Source organism: Camelus dromedarius, chromosome 23 (assembly GCF_036321535.1).
Source record: "Camelus dromedarius isolate mCamDro1 chromosome 23, mCamDro1.pat, whole genome shotgun sequence".
Classification (NCBI taxonomy): domain Eukaryota; kingdom Metazoa; phylum Chordata; class Mammalia; order Artiodactyla; family Camelidae; genus Camelus; species Camelus dromedarius.
The window spans coordinates 29,102,299-29,129,238 of NC_087458.1; the positions used below are offsets into that span (position 1 = coordinate 29,102,299).

At 41.7% G+C, this 26,940-nt stretch overlaps 1 pseudogene; it reads right to left on the reverse strand.

The window, feature by feature from the left end:
- Positions 1-398: 398 nt before the first annotated feature.
- LOC135318951 (inner nuclear membrane protein Man1-like) lies at positions 399-26,940 on the reverse strand (annotated as a pseudogene).

Sequence of the window (26,940 nt, forward strand, 5' to 3'; positions counted from 1 at the left end):
TACATGTATGATGCTCCTGAACAATCAAAAAACCTCCAAACTATCGAGTAATTGGATTGGAACCTGCATCTATGGTTATTTAAGGCCAAAGGAAAATTTAAGTTAAACACATAATGCATTTTACTTAACAGGCTTACTTGTAACATCCTGTTCTTTTGTAAGATGTCTTCAATTCCCGCATACATCATACACAAAAACCTTAAAAGCAGCCATGGGATTTTCATTCTGATCATGGTAATCATGTTCTTTCTTAAAGAAAGATGACAAAAATACACTCAGTCTGCTGCGTTTCACTATTAAACCATGACTTTGCTGACAGAAATCAACTCAGGTAAGATGCCCAGTGCGGTCAGAGCCCAGCACTAACCACAGGCACTTTGCTCCCCTGCCCAGAGGGTTTAATACTTACCGCCGAGTCCTCCATCCTCGGAGAGTCCTGTCCCTCTCACTCGTAGCTAAGTCAGTCCCAATATGAGGGAAAATAAGCAGGCAGCAGCTAAGAGAAACATCCACAAGTGGTGGGCACCGAAAACCCCTGCTGGGGACACCCCCTCCGTTTAAATTGCTGGAGAAGTTCCTCCTCAGCCTCGGAACGCTTTGGTTTGTTACAGGTGTTTTTCACGTAGGTGTGATTGGAGTGATTGGTCCTCAGTGAACTGGAGGCGGCCACCGCCGCTCTGGGAGGGAGGCTGTTGGGAAAAATCCACGCTGAAGGCCCCACCGCCGATATGATGATTGGTCTTAAGGAGGGAGCCTGTGGACGAATCCAAGGTTGAGTCCATGTCGGCGAGCGGCGTTGGCAGGAGAGGGGCCAGGTGCTCAGCGTTAACACGGCATCTAGGCGCGGGGCTGGAGTCCAGATGATCACACCCTCCTCCCTTGCGCCGCCGCTGCCGCCGCCGCCGCCTCGAGGTCTCGGCTTCTGTCCACAGCCTCGGCTCCTGTCTACACTCCCGGCGTGTGTCTACACTCCCGGCTCCGGTCTATACTCCCGGCGCCGCCGCCCTGTCGTGCATCGCGATTCCTCCTCTCCCGGAACTGAGGTCGCAGCCGGCCGCCGGCCGACGTCGCAGGCAGCGGGGAGAGAGGCTCACTCCGGCCCCGCCTGGGCCGGTGCCGGGAACGGGAGCCGTCCTTTAACTCCCGTCCGCTGGAGGCCACGTCCCCGGGTCCCCTTCCTCCGAGCCCGAACAGTCTTCCCGGCAGCTGTAGGGAGCAGCCCACTGCCATTCACCGTCCGGCCGGACCGCAGCGGCTCCTCGGCCTCCGGGACCCCGTCCTCGCCGCCCCGCCCTTCGTCCTCTGCCGCCCCGTCTCTCCCCGCCGGGCTCTGCAGCTCCGGAGCCGCCGGCCTCGGGCCGCCCGCCCGGAGCGGGGCTTCCTCCGCGCGGCCGCGTGGCTGCAGGTCACCGCGCTGGCGGCTAGGGGGCGCCGACGGCGGCTTGAGCCCGCGCGGTGCTGGGGCCGAGCCCGGTCCTTCTTCCCGCCGCCGCCGCTGCCGCTGGCCCGGCCCCGGGGACCGGCCTCCACCCCGACTCGGCCAAGCTGGAGCGCCACAGCACTCTGCTGCCGGCCGTGGGGCGCCCCGGGGGTCCGTATGGGAGGTGGCCCGAGGCCGGCCAGAGCCCCCTCCCCGGAGCGACAACCGTGGCGGCCGCCGCGTTACTGTCATCGCTGTTACGCATCTTGGTGGTGGTGCTGCTGCTCTTCCTGTAGAAGCTTCCTTGGCTCCTTGAGGAAACAATAAATTTATACTATGGACCATTCTACAAGACAGCTTGCTTGACCTCTTCAGCTATCAATATTATGAAGGAAAAAAATAGGCAAAATTATAAAAGACTAGAGAGACATGACCACCAATATAAAGTGTTACATTTGAGTGAATTCAGAATTTCTCAAAAAGCTGTAAAGATATTTACTAATAACTGGGGTAGTATGAATATGGTTGGTATATTAAATAACATTTTATCGATGTTAAACTTTGGAGGTGAGACAAAAATAAGAGCAAGTGAGAGAGAGCGTGTGCACAAATGGGGGGAAATGTTCAGAACTGGTAAAGCCAGAAAGCTATTTGGCTGTTCACTAGAACCATATTTACACTTTTCTATACAACCTTTCCCAGCAGACCTCCTCTCTTTTTCGCTTTTTGAAATCATATTTGTTGCAACATTTTTTACTCATTACTATAGTCATCTTAGTGTGAAGTAGCTAATCAGATGCTATAGCAAGTTTCTATCACACGTTACTTGGAAATGGCCCAGCATTAACCTGGCCTACCTAAGCTGTTGGCTGGTTTGCTACTTCTGGATTTGATTAATTGCAAAGGTGGATAACACAAACACGAAGGGATTGTGTCCCTCATGGAATGGATTCCTTTCATTTTGTGAAGCATAAAGCTCTTTGTTAGCCTATGATGTAGAAGGTAAGCCCCATTTTGGCTTTAATCCTGGTTAAGGAATAAGAAAGGGGAGTAACAATAAAGAACGTTGGCATTACTGCAACGGACTGAAGCAGGAGGGGCTGGAGGTGAGGTGAGATGAGTCAGCTGGTTTGTCCTGCATGGTAAGGAGACTGGAATTATGACAGGAATAAGGCTCAGCCTCGAAGGGTTCTAAGCATGGCATCACCCAGTCAGAAAGAACTGGAGGCAGGTCAGACTGAGGTCACAGAGATGGTTAGGAGGCAATGGAAACAGTGCACACCAGGCATGATAAAGGTGGAACTAGATTCTTAAGGGTGGAGCAGAGGGCCTGGTATGAGGTACACGTGGAAGATGAAATTGCCAGGGCTTGGTGCTTTATTGAACTCAGCAGAATAAGGTGAGGAAATTGTGGAAACTCTTGGGATTTATTTCCCATATAACATATTTAAATGACATAGGTACAGTTTGGTTTAAAATGTTCATGTATGCTGAAGGCCTGAAACCACTTTATATGCAAAGATTTAAATTTATAATGAAAATTATGTCATGAAGTATATGGTTTTAAAAATTCATTCAAGGGGTACATGAACAGAAAAATGGTTGAAAGAACTTTTTAAGCCTCTCTTTTTTTTTTTTTTTGTATTTTCCACTGAATCATAGAATAGGGATATAACACCTAAAGAGTTTCTAGCGATTTTCTGATTGAGATTTACTTCTATTTCTTCAATAATATATGTCTACATGTTATCATTTTTACCTATACTTTTCCTATAAACATATGCCACGTTAAACTTTCAATAATGGTGCTAAGGAACTATTTACAATAGCCAAGGCATGGAGACAGCCTAAATGTCCATCAACGGATGACTGGATGAAGAAGTGGTATATTTATACAATGGAATACTACTCAGCCATAAAAACTGACAACATAATGCCATTTGCAGCAACATGGATGCTCCTGGAGAATGTTATTCTAAGTGAAGTAAGCCAGAAAGAGAAAGAGAAATACCACATGAGATCGCTCATATGTGGAATCTAAAAAAAAAACAAAACATAAATACAAAACAGAAACAGACTCATAGACATAGAATACAAACTTGTGGTTGCCAAGGGGGTGGGGAGTGGGAAGGGACAGACAGGATTTCAAAATTGTAGAATAGATAAACAAGATTATACTGTATAGCACAGGGAAATACATACAAGATCTTATGGTAGTTCACAGAGAAAAAAATATGACAATGAATATACATATGTTCATGTATAGCTGAAAAATTGTGCTGTACACTGGAATTTGACACAACATTGTAAAATGATTATAATTCAACAAAAAATGGTAAAAAAATAATAACGGTGCTAAGAAAAAAGCGATGTTAGACAACAGCTCTTACAAAGTAGTATCTTAGTTAAGAACTTTCTTTGTTTCCTCTCTCTGTTCTTTATGATTTGTGAAATAATACTTTGAACTTCTAACCTTCTGGTAAATATTAAGGTTTAACAACCCAGAATGCAAAATGGCAAATCTAATAAAATCACTCCCTATAAAATAATGTAAAAAGCCCAACAGTGAAACTCACTTCTAGAATATGACAAGCAAGGATAGGGCTTATCCCTGAGAGTGGCAGTGGTGGGAGGGAAGCACCAGGTCGTCAGGGATGGGAGGTGAGGAAGTTGTTTAAAAACATGTAGCTTTGAATTTGCCAGAACTAACATTAATGTATTTTTAAAAGGTAAAATTAATTTTAATACTTGTTTGACTTAATTCACTGTATGGAAAATATTATTATTTCAACATGTAATAAATATACAAACTTGTAAATGAGATATTTTACTTTGTTTTATTCCTTGTCTTCATAATCCAGTGTGTATTTTATGCTTCTAGAATAACTTGATTTGAAAATACCTGATTTTTTTTAGAATTCATGACATTTATAGTTGGGAAAGTACATTCACTTATCCAAGTATTCCAAACATGCTTACAAGCTTTCTAATAACTTAAGTATAAACTTTTAAATTTAAAGTAAAGTTAAGCAAAACTAAAAATTCAGTTCTTATACTGCTAGCCACATTCAAGCACCAAACAGCCACATGTGAATTTGTTTTTCCCTCCCCCTTACCCTGAAAAAAAGAAAGCAGGAGAGCACTGAAAATGTTGAAGATGACTGATGAAAACACAGGGTCTAACTGCACTATTTCTCCCCATAATAAAAAGTTAGAAACAGCCAGGCTCAGCTGCAGGAAACAGTGAATGACGGACAAATACTGAATGCAAACAAATACATTCAAACGGGTGAGCCTGGATCAAAGACCCTGAACACAAGTGATCATCTCATTGTGAAAATGATCCGGGTCTGGCCCTCCATCCACAGCTCTGAGGAAGGTGGTACACGGATGCATCTAAGACTAGCTCCATCCAAACAGAGCCAGCCCCCGACGTCACTAAAAGCAGCGCAGGTCACCCTGAAGAGATCACAGTAACTCTGAGCAATCCTTACTGGAACATGTATGTTACAATGAGTAAGTCTACCGAGAATAAAGAGACCGGAGGTCTCATGTTCATAGAAATAGTATTTGTCCTGTTATTAGATTCTGTGCACTGTGTTACATGGTGATATAAAAACATGAAATCTGAACAGTCTGCAGAATTACTGTACGCACCCTAAGGAAGCTCACAAATGAGAGACAGTGAGAGAGGCATGTAGCCTAGCAGATAAAACAGCCCAGACAGCGCACATAAAATTTAGTAAGTTATACACAATATTATGAGAACACAAAGGAGGGTGTGCAGGATGAGCTTAGACGTTAGGAAGACCTTCTAAGACCAACTTTTAATCCCTGGGGGATGGATAGGAATTGGGTGGAGAAAAAAAAAAGTTTTAAAGGGCATCCCAAGCAGAGGAAACTATTTGCAAGGGTGCAGATGTGTGAAGGCCGAGCTTCTCTGAGGGGCTACAAGGACTGTGCTGAGTGAGTGGTGGTGTGGGGACACTGCAGAGGGTGCCCAGAGCCTGTGCAGACAGGAGGAAGAGGCCAGGGCAGGTCGGGGCAGGTCGGGAAGGGCGTCCTGCACTCCCAAGACGTGTAGCTGCTGTCTTGTAAGCAGTGGGGTGTGTAGCTGAAGGATGCAGAGGGGACGGGATGAGAACTTCTGCATTTCAGAAGCATAATGCCTGCGGCACCTGGAGGACCAGGGGAATGGGGCAGACTAAGCTAGAACCCAGGAAGGAGCAGCACATTTCTTCACTTAAAATTTAAACCACTGATGTAACATCCAGCCTGGTTCACTGCACAAACCTGAGTGGATGAGGGTGGGATGGAACCTTTAGCATGTAAACAATGACAGTTAGCAGGTGGCTGAAGGGCTGGCCACCTCTGGTTGTCGCGCTGGGTTCTTCAGTTGTACAGAATGACTGCCACACAGGGTTCTGACAGCCTCTCACCTTACGCTGTATGGATCCCATCCTCACAGATTTCACGTCCACAGACTGGTAGGTGAGCCACAGGCCGCTGTTTATGTGCTGTATGTAGTGCACTGAGTCCCCGTACTTTATTTCTGACGCCCCTATGCCATCAACTTCTTTCCTCACCCCTACATCCAATTTTTCCTGAGATAGAGACAATAAAAAAGAGAAGCAACAGTTTAAAAAAATACGAGTTTATAACATCAAGAGAACTTTGCTGTAAATGTGAAAAATGCAACCCTCTGACGGCCTCAGAAATAAGGATGGTCAAAATCTCCTCTCCTAGCAGCTCGGTCTCTACCGGAACCAAAGCAGGAGGCTGCAAAAGTACATCTCACAGTCCCGAGTTATTCACACTGCTACAAGCTTATTTCGGCCTCAACACAAAATTTTATATGGCTTCACGGCAAACACTAAACCAGAGATATTAAAATTGGTAGCTGAGGCTTCATATTCTTTCCAGATTATTATTTTTATTATTGATGACTAACAGTATAAGCATGGGGACAGAAAACCCAATTTTGAGTACAATCTCTGCCCCTTATCACCTCTGTGACCTTAGGACAAGTTAAGTAAACCTTTTAAAGCCTCAGTTTTCTCATCTGTAAATTAAGCTAACAAAAGAATCTCCCAGCTAGCATCAGAAAAAATGACTAATGGATGAAAAGTTTTCAGCAAAGTCCCTGGGCTAAAATAAATCCTTCAATGAATTTTAATGATTTTGACCATGAAAACAGTGTTGATGATGGTGATGACGATCTCCTTCTTCACAAGGGTGTCAGGGATAGTGATGATTTCTTTCGAACTAATCAAAGCTACAGTTCAGTTCCCACCACTGTGGTTTCCAACCTGGAGCACAGAGGCGTTCACTCCTAGAGGGCTGCTGCGCTGAGCTCCCTGTACTATGAGGGAACAATCGTTCCGCTGATACCAACTGAATGTTTCCCTTAAATCCCTACTAATTTTAACGCTCCCACCTTCAATATGCTCCCTTTCCATTCTCCCTCCCAGGCTTCATTCTGATCTTCAAGAACTCTGTATGTCTTCAAGTTCTCTATAGTTCTTAAAATAACAGCAACAAACAAACAAACAAAAACCAAAAAAAACTAATCTTCTACTGGTTGCAATACCTCCCGCTGTGGCTTCTTACCCTTCCTCTTGCTCTAACATTCCTTGTTCAACTGACTTTAAGTTTCCTCTATGTCTTTGGCTATTTGACTGTTGTTTGAAATTAGTAATAGTTAAACAACTGTTTTCTAAGATTAGGTTGGAGTAAATTTTATGTCTGTTACACAGAAAGGGACAATTCAAGTAAGACAAAACTTTGATAGATTTCTCATGTCATTTTCACACTGTACTAATAATTAGTAACTCCAAAATAATTATGGGTAGTCCATCAACAATTGAAAATTAAAATTGAAGAGTTGAAATTCTTTATGTAAAAAGGTTAAAGTCATACAAGAAAGTGAATACAATTAAGTTAAACTGATTTAACCATTATGCAAATAATTTGAAACACTATTCTAAGAATCCACAATGAAACAGATAATAAACCATTCCAATTTCATTCTATCAAACAAGATAAGCTACTAATCTACTTCCATCAACCCTATAAATGAGAAAATTAAATTCTAGGGAAAAATATAACAATGCAATTATCTCCTCAGAATCAAACAATAAGCCTCTAACATTCACACTTTTCATTTTCTTTTATCCAAGGAATTAGTTTGTAGTCTATTTATAAGCCTCTGGATTGTGTTTTGAGAAGTCACAGTTACTAACTGCAAAGTTATGCTTTGTGTGCTTTTTACTGAAGTAGTTCACATCACTCTCTGGATTAGAAGTTGTCATTGTGAAACTTCACAATAACCATGTTTTTGTAATTACTCTGATCCTCGAGAACTGCTTGAGTGAAATGGAAGCAACCTAAGTGTCCACAGAGAGATGAGTGGATAAAGAAGATGTGGTGTGTGTATATATATATATACACATATATATACACACAATGGAATACTACTTAGCCACAAAAAGGAATGAAATAATGCCATTTGTAGCAACATGGATGGACTGGGAATTATACTAAGTGAAGTAAGTCAGAGAGAGAAAGACAAATACCACATGATAGCACTTATATGTGGAATCTAAAAAAATGACACAAATGAATTTATTTACAAAACAGAAAAAAAGACTCACATAGTAAAGCAAACTTAAGGTTACTGGGGGAAAGGGGAGGAAGGATAAATTAGGAGTTTGAGATTAACATATCCACACTCCATATATAAATTAGATAAAAAACCAAGGATATACTGTATAGTAAAGGGAACTATATTCAGTATCTTCTAATAACCTATAATGGAAAAGAATCTGAAAAAGAATACATATACATATAACTGAATCACTTTGCTGTACACCAGAAATTAACACAACATTGTAAATTAACAATACTGCTATTTAAAAAAAGGTGACATTAGAGGAAAAAAAAAAAGAAGTGTGTTTATTTCATGTTTAAAAGAACATAGTCCAGTCACATTCTTTCCTTTTTATAGTTCCTATCATTTTCTGTAGCTCAGACTTAGGACAAATTCAGGTGAAAATAATCAAGATGCTCTGACCAACCACTATGCGGTAAAAGCATCTAACAGAAAATTAGCCTGTATTACTAGAAATAAAGTGTCTCAGATTAGGCAAGTAATATTCTTAACAAAACCCTGTATTAGCCACTCTATATTGGTTAGTGGCCTTCAGCTTTGGTATCACCTTTTAGATTTATTTCTCTTTTGACTTTTTCTGGCTTTGGGAAATGATGGAGCAGTCAGTTGGGCTAATCCTCCCATAGATAAAAATTGTAAAACTTGGAAGAAATATTTTTCAGAATCTCTTTGAAGGCACCTGAGAGGGAACAAAGGCAGAGAGAAAGTGGGCAGCAGACCTTTCTGAAGACAAGAGTAGCCAGGTGACTTATAAGAAGCTGCCTTTGGCTCGGGGCATGACCTGCGCCTCTGCCTGCAGCTCAGGCAGGTGAAAGCTGCTTACTGACACCTCAGGTGTCAGAGGACACACTCTGGGGCTCATGAGCAGAAAATCAGATGAGCCAATTCCTGGATGAGAGAGGTAGCCACAAAATCCGTTGATAAAATTGGCCCAAATTCTTGCGCTATATCATGCATGCTCAGGGGAGGCCAGGTTAACGGCAGCAGCTAGAAACGGAAGTAACTGAGCACAAACAGTACAAGCAGCTGCCCGCGGAACTAGAGAGAAAGGAACTGGAGTTTCAGTCCGGCGAGGTTAACCACCTGCCAAAACCAAAGCTGCTCTTCAGGGAAAAAACTACTCACAATCTTACCCTTCAAACAATTCCACTCATGAAGGCTTGGAAAATCTAATTTTCAACTAAGTATCACAAGGCTTCCAGAAGTGTAAAAGATCAGCCTGGAACATAACAAGTGATATTTTGGCACTGGGCACACCAAACTGGCTCATTTCTAAGTCAAAGCTATTTCTGAATAACTGTCCTCATTAAGTAATCTCTATGCATTGGCTATACGAAATTACTCATTAAGAAATTTAAACTCGTCCTGTAGGATGTTTTTATTACACGGACCAAGTTCAGAGAGTCTTCTAGCATTAACTGAAATCTTCCTTAAATGTATCCAAACTATTCTGCCAAGTGGCTGAAGGGAAGAAAACAAAGGCTTTTATCCTTAGATGATGGCGTGTGTTTGTTTTTATAATAGCCAGTTCTCCTTAAGTCAAATAATGGGTAAAGTTAGGACAGTTAAAGGGTCGAAAGAATATTTTTTTATCTGCTTCTCAATGGTGTCACCTTTTGGCACAGAATAGCTGATCACTGTGAAACAGGAGTCTAAACATGCTACAGGGTCACAGAAATTGCTGGGACTGACAGGCCAGGCCAAGCTTAGCCCATCCAGAGCAGAGCAGCAAAAAATATATAGCTTTCTTTATCCCCGGTGTTCAGGAATGTCATGAGGAGACATGCCGATGGGTGGGTTTGTGGAGAGAAGGGCTTTAAAACTTTTCTTGTACTGAGAGGGTCCTGGAAGGGCTTCCATGGGGCAATGAAAGGAGGTCACAGAGCCTCAGGAGAAGCCCTTGAATATCTTGTACTCGAATGCCCTCCCTTGCAGTGTGGACCAAGCCAACAACATGGTGGGCTACCACCCCATGATGAGGGCGTGTTACACGGCACAGGTGAAAAGATCTTGCAGAGGGAATTAAGATCCCTATTCAAATGATTTTGAGCAAATAAAATGGGAGAAGATCCTGGGTGAGTGAGACTTAATCAGGTGAGGCCTTTAAAAGAGGGCTCAGGCTTTCCCTGAGCTCAGACACTACAGAGAGTGAGTGCCTCAGGGCCCTATACTGCTTAAGATCTCTCAAGGCCAGCTGCACGGAGGACCCAGGCTCACCCACCCAGGCCTCTCAGTCTCAGAAAGCAGGTGCACACAGTACCTCCCCTCACATACGCACACCTCACAGCTTTTCCCCTCTGGCTGAACTCCAACTGAGACACCTCATCACTTTTTGCTTTTTGTTTTGCTGTCTTTCTTTTTTCATTTTTAGTAACATTGTTTTCTTTCTAATTTTACAAGCAATACACGTTCCTTGCAGACAACTAGAAATACATAGACGTATAAAGTAAAAATTAACCATCACCCATAATCTCCCCCAAAGATAACCATCATTAGCATCTTGATTTTTAATTGTCTACATTTTTCTAACTGAAGTTTAACTGACCTACAACACTATGTTGGTTCCAGGTGCAGAACACAGTCATTCAATATTTCTATACATAACTCAGTGATCACCACAATGTGTCTCGTTACAGCTGTCACCATACGGAGATACTACAATGTAACTGACTGCATTCCTCACGCAGTTCGTTTCGTCCCTGGAAGTATGTACCTCTTAGTCTCTCTCACTTATTTCACTCATCTCCCCACCTCCCTTCCCTCTGGCAACCAACATGTGTTTGTTCTCTATAAGTATATTCTGTTTTGCTATGTTAGTTCATTTGTTTTGTGTTTTTAGATTCCACATATATATAAGTGAGATCAAATGGTATTTGCCTTTCTCTGACTTATTCTCTTAGCATAATACCCTCTAGGTCCATCACAGATGACAACATTTCATTCTTTTCATGGCTGAGCAATATTGTGTGTGTGTGTGTGTGTGTGTGTGTGTGTGTGGTGTGTAGCTCACATCTTCTTTATCCATTCATCTGCTGACAGGCACTCTGGTTGCTTCCATACCTGGCTATTGTAAATGATGCTGCAACAAACACAGTGCTGCACACAGTCTTTCAGATTAGTGATACACCTCAACTTAACCACAGATGGTTTCACTGAGCTCCCTTTCATGCTTACTGCAACTAAAAATATCAGCATAGAAACTATAACTGAATTTCTGTATCTTCTGTAAAACCATAGTTGGCATTATTTTCTATTATGCTATCAAAACTCATTGAGAAATATCCTGATTGCAAAAATTTATTTTGAATTTAATCCTGATTAAACGCAAAACCCATCTCCATTGATAATTTTGTATAACTATTTTGGTAAGAAAAAAGCCCAAATTCTCCACTTTGCTTTTAATTTTTAGCTATTTAATCAATCACTAAGCAACTATAATATTCAGACGATCACAGATGAGAACATATCTTTTCCATCTGCTATTATTATTAAATCATAAATTTTCCTATTAAAGGGGGCTTTGGTTTTACTAAGTTTCAGAGTTTGGATCTGCCACTTGACTAATCTAAGCCTAAATATCTTCATCCGCATAATGAAGATGTAAACTGTTACCTAACCCTCACAGGTTTGAACTAGGATTGAATATGAAAAAGCATGTGAAGTGCTTAGCACATCATCTGGCATGTAATAAATTGTGAGCTATTACTCTTACTTGCATTGTGTGGGTCTATGTGTCTTAAAAAATCTTAAACATTTTACAAGAATAAAAATCTAAAATAAAAATAAAAGACTAAAACCTATGTCCTAAAAATGTTTTGTTCTGTTTTTGCCGTTTGCTCCATAATCCTTGTAATCTCATTGGCAATCTTATTTGAGGTTGGTATTTCATCATTTCAACAGCAAAAGGTTTCTAATTCATGGTGCATGAGGGAGGAAAAACTGGAGGAAATCACCTCCAGAGGAATATTTTAGTGGCATTTTAATCTAAAAAAAAAAAAAAAAAATGACATCTTGGGGGCAGTGTACTACATGTGTGATTGGCATGACCTACCTTATGATTAAAACTGACATTTAAACATGCTTGAAAGTGATGGTTAAAATTCTAGGAATAAAGAAAGTGAAGAATAGAGCTAGGAAAACCTGTATGAATCAGACTGAATCTTCATGATGTAAAATGTTTTCTTTAAAAGAAGACCAACATAAGCATCTTGCAATAAATTGTTGCATGAAATCATCACATTGTGCATCTTAATTTTATGTCAATCATATATCAATAAAGCTGGGGGAAAAGGAGGACCAACGTAGATTATATTATAAACTGTCTTCCACTTTATTGTTTATTCTGAATATATATAGCTATCAACAATTGTTGATTATTCTGCAAATCCTGAATTTGAGATTGGCTAGTGAGTGTTCACATTAGTGCAAAGATATCCCAAGGACAAGCTAAGAAAATTGCTCTTTATATTAACTGGTAGAATAGGTTTTTAAAGCCATTCTCACAATTTTAAATAAGAATGATCTCAAAGATCTGTAATTTTTTAAAATGTACATTTCAAGAACATGCTTATAATTTCCAAGTGTCTCACATAACCACAGGTAAGGAAACACTAACATAAATATAAGGGTTCATGAGAGACGATCTTCACTTCAGAATTTCCCAAATTGTACCCATGAATCCAAGATAAAAGTTGATATTTTCAACTGACCTAAAAAAGTTTAATTTTTCATCAGTTATGAAAACTTGATTTACAACATAGTAATTATATCAAATAGTCATTTATTAATTGTGTACTCAAAGTATACCAAGAATTGAAGAAATATGTTACACAAAAATGTCCTTGCCTTCCAGAAATTTAAGTATTCATTATTTTCATTGGAAATAGTAACAAAAATATGGCAAGCATTTTCAACCTGTCAGTGGTACTCAGGGAAAAAAAAGTACCAAATACACCTTTAAGTAAGTAAACCTGATACTTATTTCAAAGACCAAGGGCCATGACTAAATGTGATGATTAACAAAAGGATGAAAGAAACTGTTTAACTATACCATTTCTAAAATTTTGACAATATAAAAATTTTTTTTTAAACATACAATCTGTAATCAAGGAGTCCACTTCTTAAAATTCTATTTTAGTTCTAAGTTCAATGCATCCTTATGTAATTGCAATTTTCATGATGAATGAATTTTAATAATTAACCTATTAGTATCAAATATGTATATATTTGCTAAAAACTGAAACACACACACAATACAGTTGTTTCTGAGTGGTGGATGGTACATGATTTTAATTTTCCCCTTATCATATTTTTGTAGTATTTCCTTTTAAATTTTTCTATAGTGACTATGCGTTATATATAATAAGTATTTTTAGAAAGAAATAATATAGTTACTGTCTCTGTCTCATAGAAAACACATTATTAACTAATTTGTCAGTGATTTAAAACAAAAATTCTGTGATTTTAAAAATAAAATGTTTTCCTGGATTTCACCTCCACCTTCACTACTCTCAACCATGTCATCACATACAACTCTCATCACGATAACTGACAGTAGGTTATCAACAACCCGCATATTAGAGTGGTTCCATGAACATGGGCTCCAGGAAGGAGACCAGCTTTAGATAAACTGAATCGTTCACTGAAAGGCAATGCTGGAATCCTAGTCTCTTTACTCTCAGTGTAAGCTGTGACATTACAGAATTGCCAAAAGTCAGAAACAGAATCTCTGAGCAGGGACCACAGAAGGATCTGGTCAGTTAAAATTCTTCAAATGCAAGCTACACTCTAACACTGACAAAGTACTAGCAGAGATATTTAGGGGAAAATATTTCAAAAGTTATTGCTTTGGGCAAGAACTGTTATCCAGAGATTTTTAAAATATTCATAGCTTTTGAGCCAATATTTCAATTTCTACATCTCCCCCTAAAGAAATAAATATGTGCACAAAATTTATGTCCAAGTATGTCAGTGCAACGGTTGATTTTTTAGCTACAAAGGAAAAACAACTGTTATAATAGGCAAAGTAATCCGGAGACTTATTGTTTAGAAGTTAAAAAATGTTCCCTCATACTCCCATTCACCTTCCATTTTGATCTTCCTAAAGTAGTCAAAGTTAAAAGGATTAGTTTAGATTCTTCCCCATTTAACATATAATCATACACACAAGGGTTTTTTAAAGTTAAAAAAAAAATCTTAAAACTGCATTACAGTATTTTCTTTTTCATTCAACAATAGATGACAGAAATCTTTCCAGATCAATATATTTATAGCTAATACCACTTAGCTATCAACTCTATTTGTTGAACATTTAAGTCTACCAATTTTTTGCCATGACAAAGAATGATGAAGGTAACATGTACAGGTTTTATTTTATTTCTGTAAGACAACCCCTCTCATTAAAAATAAAAGTAATCATATATATATATATATATATATATATATATATATATATATATATATATATAGAAGGATGCTGGATCAATGATTGTATGTATGTAATAAATTACTGAAATATGTTACTATACTCTTCTCTTTTGCATTTGCATCTCCATTGGAATAATCTGATCCCTGTTTTGCCAGAGGCATCCACTGCCCTCCTGGAAAATCGGGATTGTTATAGAAAGAATGAAAGGAGGACTGTGTCAGAATTCAGCTTTTGATAGCAAAAGCAGGATTTTTGGAGACCATGGGAACATGACTGTTACAGAAATAATGAAAAGAGAAAGAATAGCTCAGTGTTCAGATTTCTACAGCAATGGCAGGATTTAGGGGAGACTACAGCTGGACAACAGTATCCGGCAGCTGCCTGGGAGCCTGTGGAGGGGGTGGGGGAACCCATGCAGCTACAGGGCACCTCCAGGCCCCTGTGGCCTCCCTGACAGCCCAGGGGTGAACTAGTGACTGGTCAGTGCAGGGTTACTGAAACCTACCCTGGCCAGTGCTTTGGGGTAGAGATAACCTCGTGTTCACTGGCTCTTCTATGCTCCCAGTCCAGGGACGTGGACAAGGGATGCATCCCTCTGGCCCTTAGTTTCTCCATTTGTAAAACGGGGGTCCTGAGTCTCAGCGAGATCAGTTATGGAGAGAACTCAACTCAACCGACAGACCTACCATCACAGAACGGCAGCAGCTGCTGTCTTCAGAAGGCCAAGGAGAGGGGAAAGAAAGGCCCTCGTTTCCCAGCGCCCACAGCAGGCTCTGGGAGGGCATGAACTGCCAGCCTGTCCCCACTCTCAGACCAGGTCAGGTCAGCCCCACACATCCCTGAGTGGTGCACAAATGCCCACTTCCCTTCTTTTACCAACTTCCCTCTTGTCCACAACCCTATTTTAGTAAACTTTATTACATTGGAGTCTTTGGCTTTTACTATTAAATATCTTATTTATGACTTGATTTTGCAGTTTTAAGAAAGTTTTTTGACTTCTCACTGTTTCATAGGCAGCAATCAGAGAACCTTTCACTTTGCCTCTCTCACTTTTTGTTAGACATATTTTGCTTTTTTAAGTGCCATATCTTGAAAACCTTCCAAGTGTCTTTCACTGTGATATATCTGTTCAGATTTTCCTCCTTCTTTGGGATTTTATTTTGGTTGATTACATTTTGCTGGGATGGCACATGCATTTCTTTTCATTTTTCCAATTTTCTGCCATTAAGCTGTATGCCACTGTGTGCCATCTTTTTTACTTGAAAAGGGTTTCTACCATCAAATAACTGATTGGTCTTCAGCGGGTTGAATTTTTTCCTTTCTGGGCTGAGATGCTATCAGTGGACAAACCAGCAAATTCCCACCTCCCTGCTTAAAGTCTTGAGGAAGAAGCCGACCAGTGCCAAGTGTGTTCACAATGTGATCACCTGCGCTTTCCATCTACAGAGACGAGGAGCAACTCACTGCTCACCCGCGGGCCACCGAAGTGCCCCTCCAGAGCCCCGCTTGGTCCCCACAACAAATTACAGATGCCCATCCTGTCTCAGGTTATCCACTGGAGTTGACCAGCTTTGCCTTTCTCCAGGGGATGGGGACCATGCTGGCTGTCTCCCCTGGAGATCTCTGGGGAATGCGTCGAATCAGAAGCATCTTCTACCATTCTGTGTCCTCCAAAGCAACAGAACTAGAGCATGGCTACTGTCCACTCAGCCTCCTGAGTATGCTGACATCTTTTCAGAGTTACTTCTGGTCTCGCTCAAACTTCCCTTTATCGGTAACAGGGGCATAAATTCTTCCATCTCTCCGACAGAAGCGAACCAGTAATGCAATACCTTTCCTACCATTATGCCCAAGTTTCACAATCTTCATTAAATTAAGGGCAGAAAGATTCAATTATCATGAAAATGCACACGGTAGATGCTTGGCATCTGTCAAATAAACAAGTGATTTTCAACTACTGAGCAATCTGCTGTTCAGGAAAACTGCTGCTTTGCCAAGGCCCAGTTAGGAACCCACCGCCCTGCGGGGCTGGCGAGCTGGGCCCCTCCCATGAGCACAGAGTGGGCCTTGCTGTGCTGCAGCAGCAGCGTTCCCACCTGACTTCGATGTGTATTTGTTTGTATTCTAGTCATCATCTAGTTCAGAGGGATTCTCTTGAAAGAGTTGAAGGATTCTCTCAGGTTGTGTTCTGACAAATGATTCGACAGACATTAGAAGAAAGGTTCGTGTACAGAGCAGCTATGGAAGCGTGCCGTGAGAAAAAGGTCCTGGTGTGCCCACCCCCGTTACACGACGGCAGCACGAGGTCTGCGCTAACTGCACTGTCAAAGTCCAGGAAAACTGAAAGGGGCTGGATGGATGCACTATGTGTCAATAACCAAAGAACTAGCCACCAGGTGAAACACCAGGGCAGGTTTCAGTGGTTTAGGAAATGGATTTTACTGAAGAGGGATGGACGGAAGAGACAGTGGGCATTTACAAATACACAGAAAGCACACATCACTTCTTTTTGCCTTTCTAACATCAAAGGAAATGTGGTAGGGATACACTTACAGGAAATCCAAAATTATATTTTCTGTCTTACCTTGGAAGATCGTATGGTAAATGCTGTCGACTTGACGTCAGCTTTTTCCTTGTCCATGAGTAGAAGGCTTTTGTCCTCTAGGAGACTCAAGTATTTCCCTGTTGTGACGTGGTGGAGTCGGAAAGGCTGGCCCCACCTTATGTGGCTCCCACTCCACCTAAGAAAAACAGTTAAGACTTGATCCAATGGCCAACACAACCACAGGAGAAACAGCAATTACAATGTGTGTGTCAGACAGTGAACAAAGGTGCTCTGCATATATTGTCTTATTCAATGTTCTCAAAGACCTTATGATGTTGGTGATATTAATTTCATTTCACAAACAACAAAATGGTTATTTGGAACAACTAGGTAATATTCCATGTCAGGCAGCTAACAGTAAGTGGAAGTGAAATTTAACTCAGCTCTTCTGACATTAAATGTAATACTATCCACACCAAACACTACTCCATGCAAAGATGACTAAGAACTTGTTTTCTGAGTTAACTTCTAATCATGAGTCACAATTACAGACATTATGACTTTAATGATACTTAAGAATTTACCAGTTTTGAGCTGGATTTGCATAGACTTGAAAAATAGTGCCTAATTATGGTTAACTGGAACTCATATATATAAAGTGAATTATGTAATATCTGAAAAAGGAAATCACTTCCTATTGTTTAAGTTTTACTGTGGAATAAAGCTATCATTAAAAATCAATGAACAAAAAAAAACAAATTAAGAAAATAAATTCTAGTAAGTTCAAGAGGAAAAAAGGGAAAAAAAATAAATGCAACACACAGAAAATACAAACTAAGAATGCAGAAAAAAGATAAAAAGCAAAGCTATGATCATTAAAATCTGCTTTTAAAAATAATGACATTCAGATAGGGCAGAAAAGAAAAATTAAGATATAAATTGTCCTTGCTTTGCCAGCACTGTGTTAACTGAAATCTGCACACATCAGACCCTCGCACTCGCTGTGGTATAGAGCGGAAACAAGGTTCTGATAACAGTGATGCTAAAAATCAAATATGTTTTTAAAAAATAAAAATGGTTTACCAGGCATATATAGTATCAAAAGAAAATAAGGATGGTAAAGTTGGTATTAGACAAGCTAGAATTCAAGGCAAAGTGTATAAAGGGGACACTGGGTACTTTATAATGAAAGATATACTCTCAAGAGAATGTACTGTCATAAAGCTTCACATGTCAGTGCAAACAGAAAATAAAACAAAAGAAAGAAACACAAGGGGCTTATAATTTCCAACACTGTGATAAAGGGAGAGAACGTCAATGCTGTTGCTGCTGCTGAGTTTACTCTCCGAGTCTGAGAATTCTCACCTACAAAACGAGTGTACAATGCACGTTGACCGCCTCGCCATCCATGCACGATCTGCATGGCCATTTTTATCAGCCGTGGGGAGGCTAGTCTCCCCAGCAGCAGTGGCAATACCACCAAAGAAAGAAGAGAACAGAATGCCGAGGGGATAGAGCCCAGGGAACCTGGGCTAAGACTTGAGGGCGTTCCTTGAGATCACCAGTTCCAGTATGTGAATATGCAGTGGGCAGACTGCAGCAACAGGCATGGGCACTGGAGAACACTGGCCATCAGAACTCCCTCCCCCCTCCCCTCTACGATTCAACAGTATGACAAGCAACTCAACATTCTAGTCCGTATCTTGATACCACAGATCTTCTGCAGTAGAAACTAAGGAAGTATAAATGTTCTTGATGAAAGAGGTGACTGCTTCAATGTTTTACATTTATAGCTGTATCTTTAGTTTTTAATATTTGATGCTTCTTTTAGGTAAGATTCAGGAAGCCCCTCTAACTTAACCTGCTGTGCTCCTATGAGCAGAAATAAATAAACCCATTCAGAGATCAGTTTAGGTAGCTACTGGAGAGGGATCTTCTCAGGGCCAACTCATTCTTAGAGAACTTCCAAAAAATTCAGTTCTATTCAAAAATTGGATCACTGGAGGGGTCAGACAAAGGCGGTCTTCTCACTGTGTAGAGCCATCGGCCCAGAAGACTCTCTGGACCTACATGGATTCCTGCACTCAGTGGCGCCGACTGTGGGACACAAGCGGGGCGCTGCTCTGAGCTCTCAGCAGGAATGCTGTCACTTCAGTTGTGACTGAGGCCCAGCGGGGAGGGAATTCAGGTCAGTCTCCTAAGTTCTTATTGCAGAGTATCAGCTCCTCCACAGGCGTATTTGGCATGTAAGACACAAGAAGTTCTCTTTAATCAGTACTGCAGAATAAGAGGGCCTTGGGGACTCAGCGGAGAAGTCTCGTCTGTGGATCAGGAGTCGGGCACTTGCCAGCGGGTGACGCACCTTAGCTCGCTTGAGAAGGATGGTCTGGAAGGCGCGTCAATGGTTAGCCTCTGCTCGCTTACGCTCCATGGTCCTTCACTCAGGATTTCCATAAGTAATAAGTCTATACTACGGTCCTTAACATCCCACAGAAATGCTGTCACTGCATCGTCATTAGCGCTGAGCCCTCAGACCTGAGAGAGCGGCAGGAGGAGAAGCAGCCATCTGGAGGATGTTTCTGTGCATTTTGCCAAATCGTAATGTGACAATGCGGTCTACTTCCGGCACCAAAGTTCCTCATTGTTCTAGGTGAGAAAAGCACACCATGCTCAGAAAAATGAAGGTATTTGACTTGAAACATTATGGTTTATTTGTTACTATTATCATTTGTTTGGGCTCATGAAAAACTCGAAGGTAAACAAAGCGCTCAAGTGCAGTAATTAACACTTCAGGGGACTGCTCAAACGCTTCTTCCCTTTCAGTTAGTATGGCCTCTTTTTAAGATTTAACTGTCCCTTTCTGTAGTTTTAATATTGAAGCAGTCTCAATAAAAGACTACATATAATTACTAACTAAATATGCAATAAAATTTTAAATAAATAGTTGTAGGAAAAGTATATATACATATATCATCGATGAAGTTGGGAATTAAATTATCAGCTTAAATCAGGCAAGTTTAACAGGATCATACCAGGAAACAAACATGTGATGGAAGGAGAGAGGAAATGGCCAATCTGCGGCATCTCAGCTTCCACCCCCTGTTCTCCACGTTTCCTGAGTTTTACTTTTACTCCTCATGGGAATTCTCCTTACAGTGCTGCCTTTTTATAGCTACTTCTTCCTCCTTCTCAGTATCTTTACAGATACCAGAGATTTAAGTAGGAGGTACAGCAAACGTTAATAACCAGCCAGCTACAGGGATAAAATTCAATTATCATACAAGTTTGTTACTCCCAAATTCATGTAACATAATTTGTTTTAAGGATTATGAAACTGCCAAACAACCTTTCAAATTCACTACAGCTTAGATGAAAAATTCCCCTATTAGACTGCATCTAAATGATGTTAAACAGCCAGACAACTCAATGTAAAAGTCTGGTACATTATTAAATTTATTAAGAGAAAGTAATAATCCAGTTGTCTGGTCAAATTTTTCAGTGGTTTTGTTGGTTTAGAGGGTCAACCTCAGACAAATTTATCTTCATAAGTGATCGATTGTCAATTTTGACAAACACAACTGTTTTTCAACTTGGGAAGGGTTCATATTATTTACTTACAGAGTATATATTTTGCAAATAGTAGACTGTTACACAGATTAGGCATAAATAATAAGTTACAGTCTGAAATTCACATGGAGGGTCAGTAAAACACTGGTTAAGAGGTGAAAATTTCCAAATCTTGTCTATTGTGTTACACACGTGAACACGTGGCAATCACTGCAACTTCAAATTCCTGTCTCGTCCTGGGACAGTCACCCTCGCCAGTCTGTCTCCTTTTTGGGACTAATCACCCATTTTCACTGTCATGTCTTGCCCACCACTCTAAATCCGAGGCATGCAGCCCCCTCTCCAGGCAGGGCTCCGCGCGTCTCCCGACTGCCTGCTGGGACGGCCTGGGTCCTGCGCTCCGCAGGCTGAGACTCCATGACTAGTTATTCCCAGACTTCCTGCCTCAATAGGGGACCTTCTAACATCACCAAATAGGATCCTATTTGCCAAAGGGTATTTGCTCTTAGGTCTCCTTGAAACTGCAGTCCTCTTTCAAAGTAAAACATTTTCTTACCGAGCAACACCCCTCATCCTGGCCTTGCATATCCACCCCCTTCCGTGCACATCCTGGACTTGAATTTCAGTGTTATCCATGAGATCAAATCTCTGGTGGATGTTACGAGGTCTCTTCATGTTTTCAATCCTCACTAAGTCACAGGAATTCTATCTGAGACAATTAGTGATAAAACTACAAAATCTATACATTAGGATCACGCTCACCATACCTATCATTATAAACCCATAATATTACTAAGTGTTATGCCTATTATATGCCATTAAATTATGCCCATCTGATTAGAGCTAAATCTGATAGCCACTGCATGAACTCAAATTTTAAAATCATGTAAGAACAATATATTCCCCCAAATATAATAGTGAGTAAAAATCATGACAATTTGTTTCTTCTAAGTAGATTCTTTGTGACATTCTAAATTCACCTTAACAGCAAATATTTCACTTTTTTAAAAATAGAAGGCAAAAAAGAAGACTGCACTTCCAAACTGAAAAGGCTTTCTTCTTTTTTTTAACTAAAGTCATAACGGGTATCTTCTTCCTGGGACGTTTATGATCAATTTTTCTACTAAATAGTCTCATGAATGTAAAATGGAAGCTTAACAGGGTTCATATGGAAGTAAAACTTTTGTAATTCGAGATCAGAATGTTTTGTCCTACAGAATAGATGAACAAGATCATACTGCATAGCACAGGGAAATATATACAAGAGCATGTGGTAGCTCACAGTGGAAAAAAATGTGACAATGAATATATGTATCTTCAGGTATTAACTGAAAAATTGTGCTCTACACTGGAATTTGACACAAAATTGTAAAATCACTATAACTCAATAAAAAATGTTAAAAAAAAGAGAATGTTTTGTCCTAGCAAATTTCCCTGAGACGTAGCTGTTTAGAATGTTAAGAGCGAGGAAGGCTCCCCTAGTTCTCCCTATAAAGAGACACAGAGTCGACCCTGGAACCGTGAGCAGCATCTCTAGACGCCAACTGCAGGTGTGCTGGCTCAGCGGGAGAGCAGACTTACTGCCCCTCCCGAGCAGCGAGCAGCGAGCAGCGAGCCAGCGAGCAGCGCCACATTGCAGCGCTCTCCAGGACATGAGCCCGGCAGGAGGACCCTCAAGAGGGATGAGGCCAGAACGCGGCACCGGAAGTCAACAGCTAAAGCTAAATCACTGAAGGGTGGACTCTCATCCCAGTGCCATGGGCAGCTCAGAGTTAGCACAGAGGGTAAAGTGTCAGATCGGGAGTCAGGTAAACTGCAAGAACAACAAACCTGTGTCACGGAAGGGATACTGAAGAGACCAATTGCGCTGGAGCTACAAACTGGTAGAGAGATTGATTTTTTCTTTTGAACAAAAGAATCGAAGATATTGGGTCTAACAAAGGTAAATGTCACAAGAAGCTGAAACTCAGACCCAGACAAATACACACGTACATATTGTTTTACCTTGCTGCGCTGCAATCCTGTGACCTCCAGAAAGAATGAGGACAAGAAGCAAAATAGCAATAAACAACTGCTCGGAACACAACCAACAGACCGTAAATGGTGTGCACTTCAGGAAGACAGTATCGCTTGCTGCTCACAGCTCATTCTAACTTGGCTCAGTTTCTCAGCAATAATGATGGATTTGAGAATAGAATACATATACATTAGAAAAGATTAGAGTGTCACACAGGAAATTAACCTCAAGGCATTTTTCTCAGTCAGTGATACTCAAGGGTTATTCTCAAATTAGTTCATTTTGGGGTTTTTTCACACAGCGACTTCAACGCTTCAGAGATGCTCACATCAGACTGTCCCTGAAAGGGGCACGACTCCATGTTTACTCCTCACCTACGCTTCTCGGTGGGTCCACTATGATTAAAGACCTACTGCTGCCTACTAATACATTTCTAGACTTCTAGCTTTCCAAAGATGACATGTAAATTAACAGAAGAAAAGAAATGTCTAATCTATCTCTTTCCATTGAATTTCTTTCTGAAAAATTCAAAAAAAAAAAAAAAAGAAAGGAAAAAGAAAAGAAGAACCAATAAATATGGAGTGGTAATTAGCAACAACTTGTCTCTCTTATACAAAGCAAAAGTCTAGTCTAATCAAAAGGGGAAAATAGTATTTACTTTCCCTTTGGCTAATTAATATTGAGCAGTATTTCAAATTACGTGGAAATTTAAACTGAGGCCACCTGAGGAAACACTGGTGCACTAGGAGACAGCCCTAGGTTACCGCGCCCTGCCTCATGCGAGCAGGCAGCCCTGGTGCCCGTCGATATATGTGCAGGGGATGAGTGGCCCAACCGGGTGGAAGGCAAGAGGCCAAATCGTTAAGACTTCATCGGGTCAGGAAAAGATATCAGACCGAGGGTTTAATTAAACCCTGGACGTCGTGTTGCTGTTCAGGAAACATTTTTCTCCCGTGTCTGCTGGGAATTTCCGAGCACAACATGCACTGAGCTGAGGACAGAACAAGCGGAGCCCTGCCTGGAGAGGGGGCTGCATGCCTCGGATTTAGAGTGGTGGGCAAGACATGACAGTGAAAACGGGTGATTAGTCCCAAAAAGGAGACAGAGACCGGCGAGGGTGGCTGTCCCAGGACGAGACAAGAATTTGAAGTTGCAGTGATTGCCACGTGTTCACATGGCAATGTTCACAATAGACAAGATTTGGAAATTTTCACTCCTTAACCAGTGTTTTACTGACCCTCCATGTGAATTTCAGACTGTAACTTACATCTAACCACTTCCTCCGAGGCTCCCGGGAACACTCATCCTGAACATATGGGTTTCACCTGCTTCTTTAACTACTCTACGTCCCTCAGTCTTAACTTCAGCAAACATGAGGACTCAGATTTGTCCATCCAGCTTGTGACATGCAGTTCCTTGACACAATAAGCTGCAGTAAGCCATGAAGCAAGAAACATAAATGTCAGTTAGAAGCTATGAGACAATGTTTCCAGGTGGACAGGGACGGGCGTGGGAAAAGGCCATCTTACTTCAAAGCTCTTCACCTCCTCTTCGCCGTCATCCTCCTCCTCGTCATGACAGCTCAGATGTGCCAGGAACACAAGAAAGGTCAACAGGGTTAGAACAGGCTGAGGCAGGAAGTGCAAGGTCACTGAGCAAGGGACACCAATCACTTGTGCTAATTTCTCACCAATATTGTTTAAATACACACACAATAAGCTTAGACGACATGATCAACGAGTTCGTGACCGAAAGGAACCCTGTGCCGTGCTTATGGTAAGTTACCAGTTTCCGCACATCACGGGGACATCCACGAGGCCTGCGTCGTGCTGCGCACACTACTCACTCATGCACTTTCCTCGCTCAAACCAAGTCACAAGCCTTAAAGACAAGGATCACTGTTTTCTCTTTTTTATGCTGCCTTTATAAGGCATTAATACAGATACAATAAATAATCATGAATAAAATTAATGGAAAGCAGTGTCCATTAATTAAAGTGAATCTTGTCATCTTTTTTTTTTTTGGTAAGTTCAATTTTTTATTGTATTTGGTCTACAGGAGGAAAGCGAAATCCCACCTGCTATGAATATTACTCTTTTCTACCAAAGTGGTAATACTGACAATTTCATTATTTTAAGTTATTTTCCCAGACATGGCAAAGGTCTTGTGAGGCACTGTGATCTGATTCCCGCAGCTGAAGACCTTGCTGGATGAAGCAGTGCTGAGTGGATGAGGAACACGGCCTGAGGCTGCAGAGCGCCTGCCAATTACTGGCTGTTTGGCCCAGGGCAAGTTCCTTTCTCTCTCCGGGTCTCCACACCCTTGTATGTAAAATGGAAAATACCAAGAAGGGAAGCCGGGTTCCTGAGATGATCACATGAATTAATACATGTGAAGTGCTGGCCACTAAGGCACAAGCGTCTGAGAAACAGTAACCTGTAACAAACCTCGACTGCTGTTCTCATCGTGGTTCGGCACTAGAAGTACCGTGCTGACCAAAGGAAGCTGGTCAGCGAGCGGTGCCTGTGGTAGGAAGAAGCCACTACTCTGTGAAGTTCGATTATTCCAGCCCTTCTCATGGAATGTTATGGCTGGTACACTCAGTGTAGCAATGAAGCTCACGGAGGAAGTGGTTAGATGTAAGTTACAAGTCAGGAAAATACTTTTGACTCAATGATTCAGAGTACTTTGAAGTGAGAATGGGAGCAAGGGTACAAAATGTCATCCTTCCCCCAACTCAGTGATAAATTCTACAAGGTTTGTTCTGTTCTTTCATTCATTCAACAGATACGCACTGGGCATCACCTTTCCCACTTCAGGAGAATGTAGACATGGTTTGCAAAGGAGAAAACAGCCCCGTGACAATTTCACTGCACGGACAGGTTGCTAAAGAGTAGGTTCCACCACAGAAACCAAGATGTTAACTGTCCGTCAGACCACAGGAGCTTGTCTGCTGTATGCCAAGGTCACCTTGACTCCCGTGTCTTCAGTTAACCAGCATTTTGAAAACAAAAACCCATAAGAACTTTAGCAAAACATATCTGGAAGGCAAGTCTGTACCCTCCATGAATACTGTACCTCTAATGTCGGGTATGGAGGAATTTTGTCTGACCTGCTCCTTAAGATTACCTGTGCAGTATTTCCCTCCACGCCAATTTCCGCAGAAGGAAATATCCTTCTTATCTCTCCATCCGTGTTCTTTAAACTATGGGTTTCAACCCATTAACTGGACGCGAAATCTGTTTAGCGAGTCATGGTCTCAAGCAACTTTTTAACTTAGATAGAACAGACAGTATCAGCCCACACCGCCCGTGGTGCAGGTGTGATTTCATGGGAGCTTTCTTCCCAGGGTATCTGCTTTGGTCTCTCTGTAAACACACTGGGCAAAGGAGTCTCACTGCGGGCCATGGTTCCAAAGGGGCTGGAGAGCCACACCTTTCCTCTTATGCTCTGTAACCTGGCCAGCCCCTCTGCTCCCACCCATTCAAGGCTTCACTCCTCAAATTATTCCTTTGTCTGTTCTTTTAGGTCCTTCGGCCCAGAATAGAAGCATACTCAAGTCTCTGTTTTAAAAAAAAAAAAGGTAAAAAATGGCAAAGAAGCAAAAAACAATCTCCCGCCAACCTCACAACCCCATCTAGACATGTCCCACCCCCGTCCCAGCTGCGCTCCCGGTCTTCTCAGTGGAGACGTCCAGGCCACACGGGCCCCGCCCGCACCTGCACCTCTACTGCTCCCTCTCCCCACCCTCTGCCACTGTGCTCGCCACCATTACCCGACAAATGCAATAAATCCTGGAGAGTTTTCAGTCCTTACTGTGTTCAGCCCCTCAGCAGAGTACGATTTTGTTGACCACACACTCCCAGAGGCCCTACATATGCTCACACATAAGGTTTCTCCTGTTTTTGTGGAGAAGGGTCTTTTTCTTCTGACATCTCTTAGCATCCCCGTCTTTGGAGGCCTGGGAGGAACAGGCCCTGGGCCTCCTGCTCCCCGCGCTGCCCTCCCTGCCTGGCCGAGCCATCTACTGCCTTCATTTCTCTCCTGTGCTGATGAATCCCAACCTACTCACAAGCCTGCCGGGAGGTGTGGGTGTCAGACACGACCCTCCTCTCACACGTCTGAGGTCTCCACCTAGCCACCTCACACTGCTGTGTCCACAGCCTAACCTGCCACCCTTCCTCTTTGCTCTAGGCGTGCGATTGTCCAGGGGTTTCCCGGTCCCAGCCTCTGGTGCCACCGTGTGCCCTGTGCCCGAGCCAGCGGCCTCAGGGAGACCGGACTCCTTTTTCAT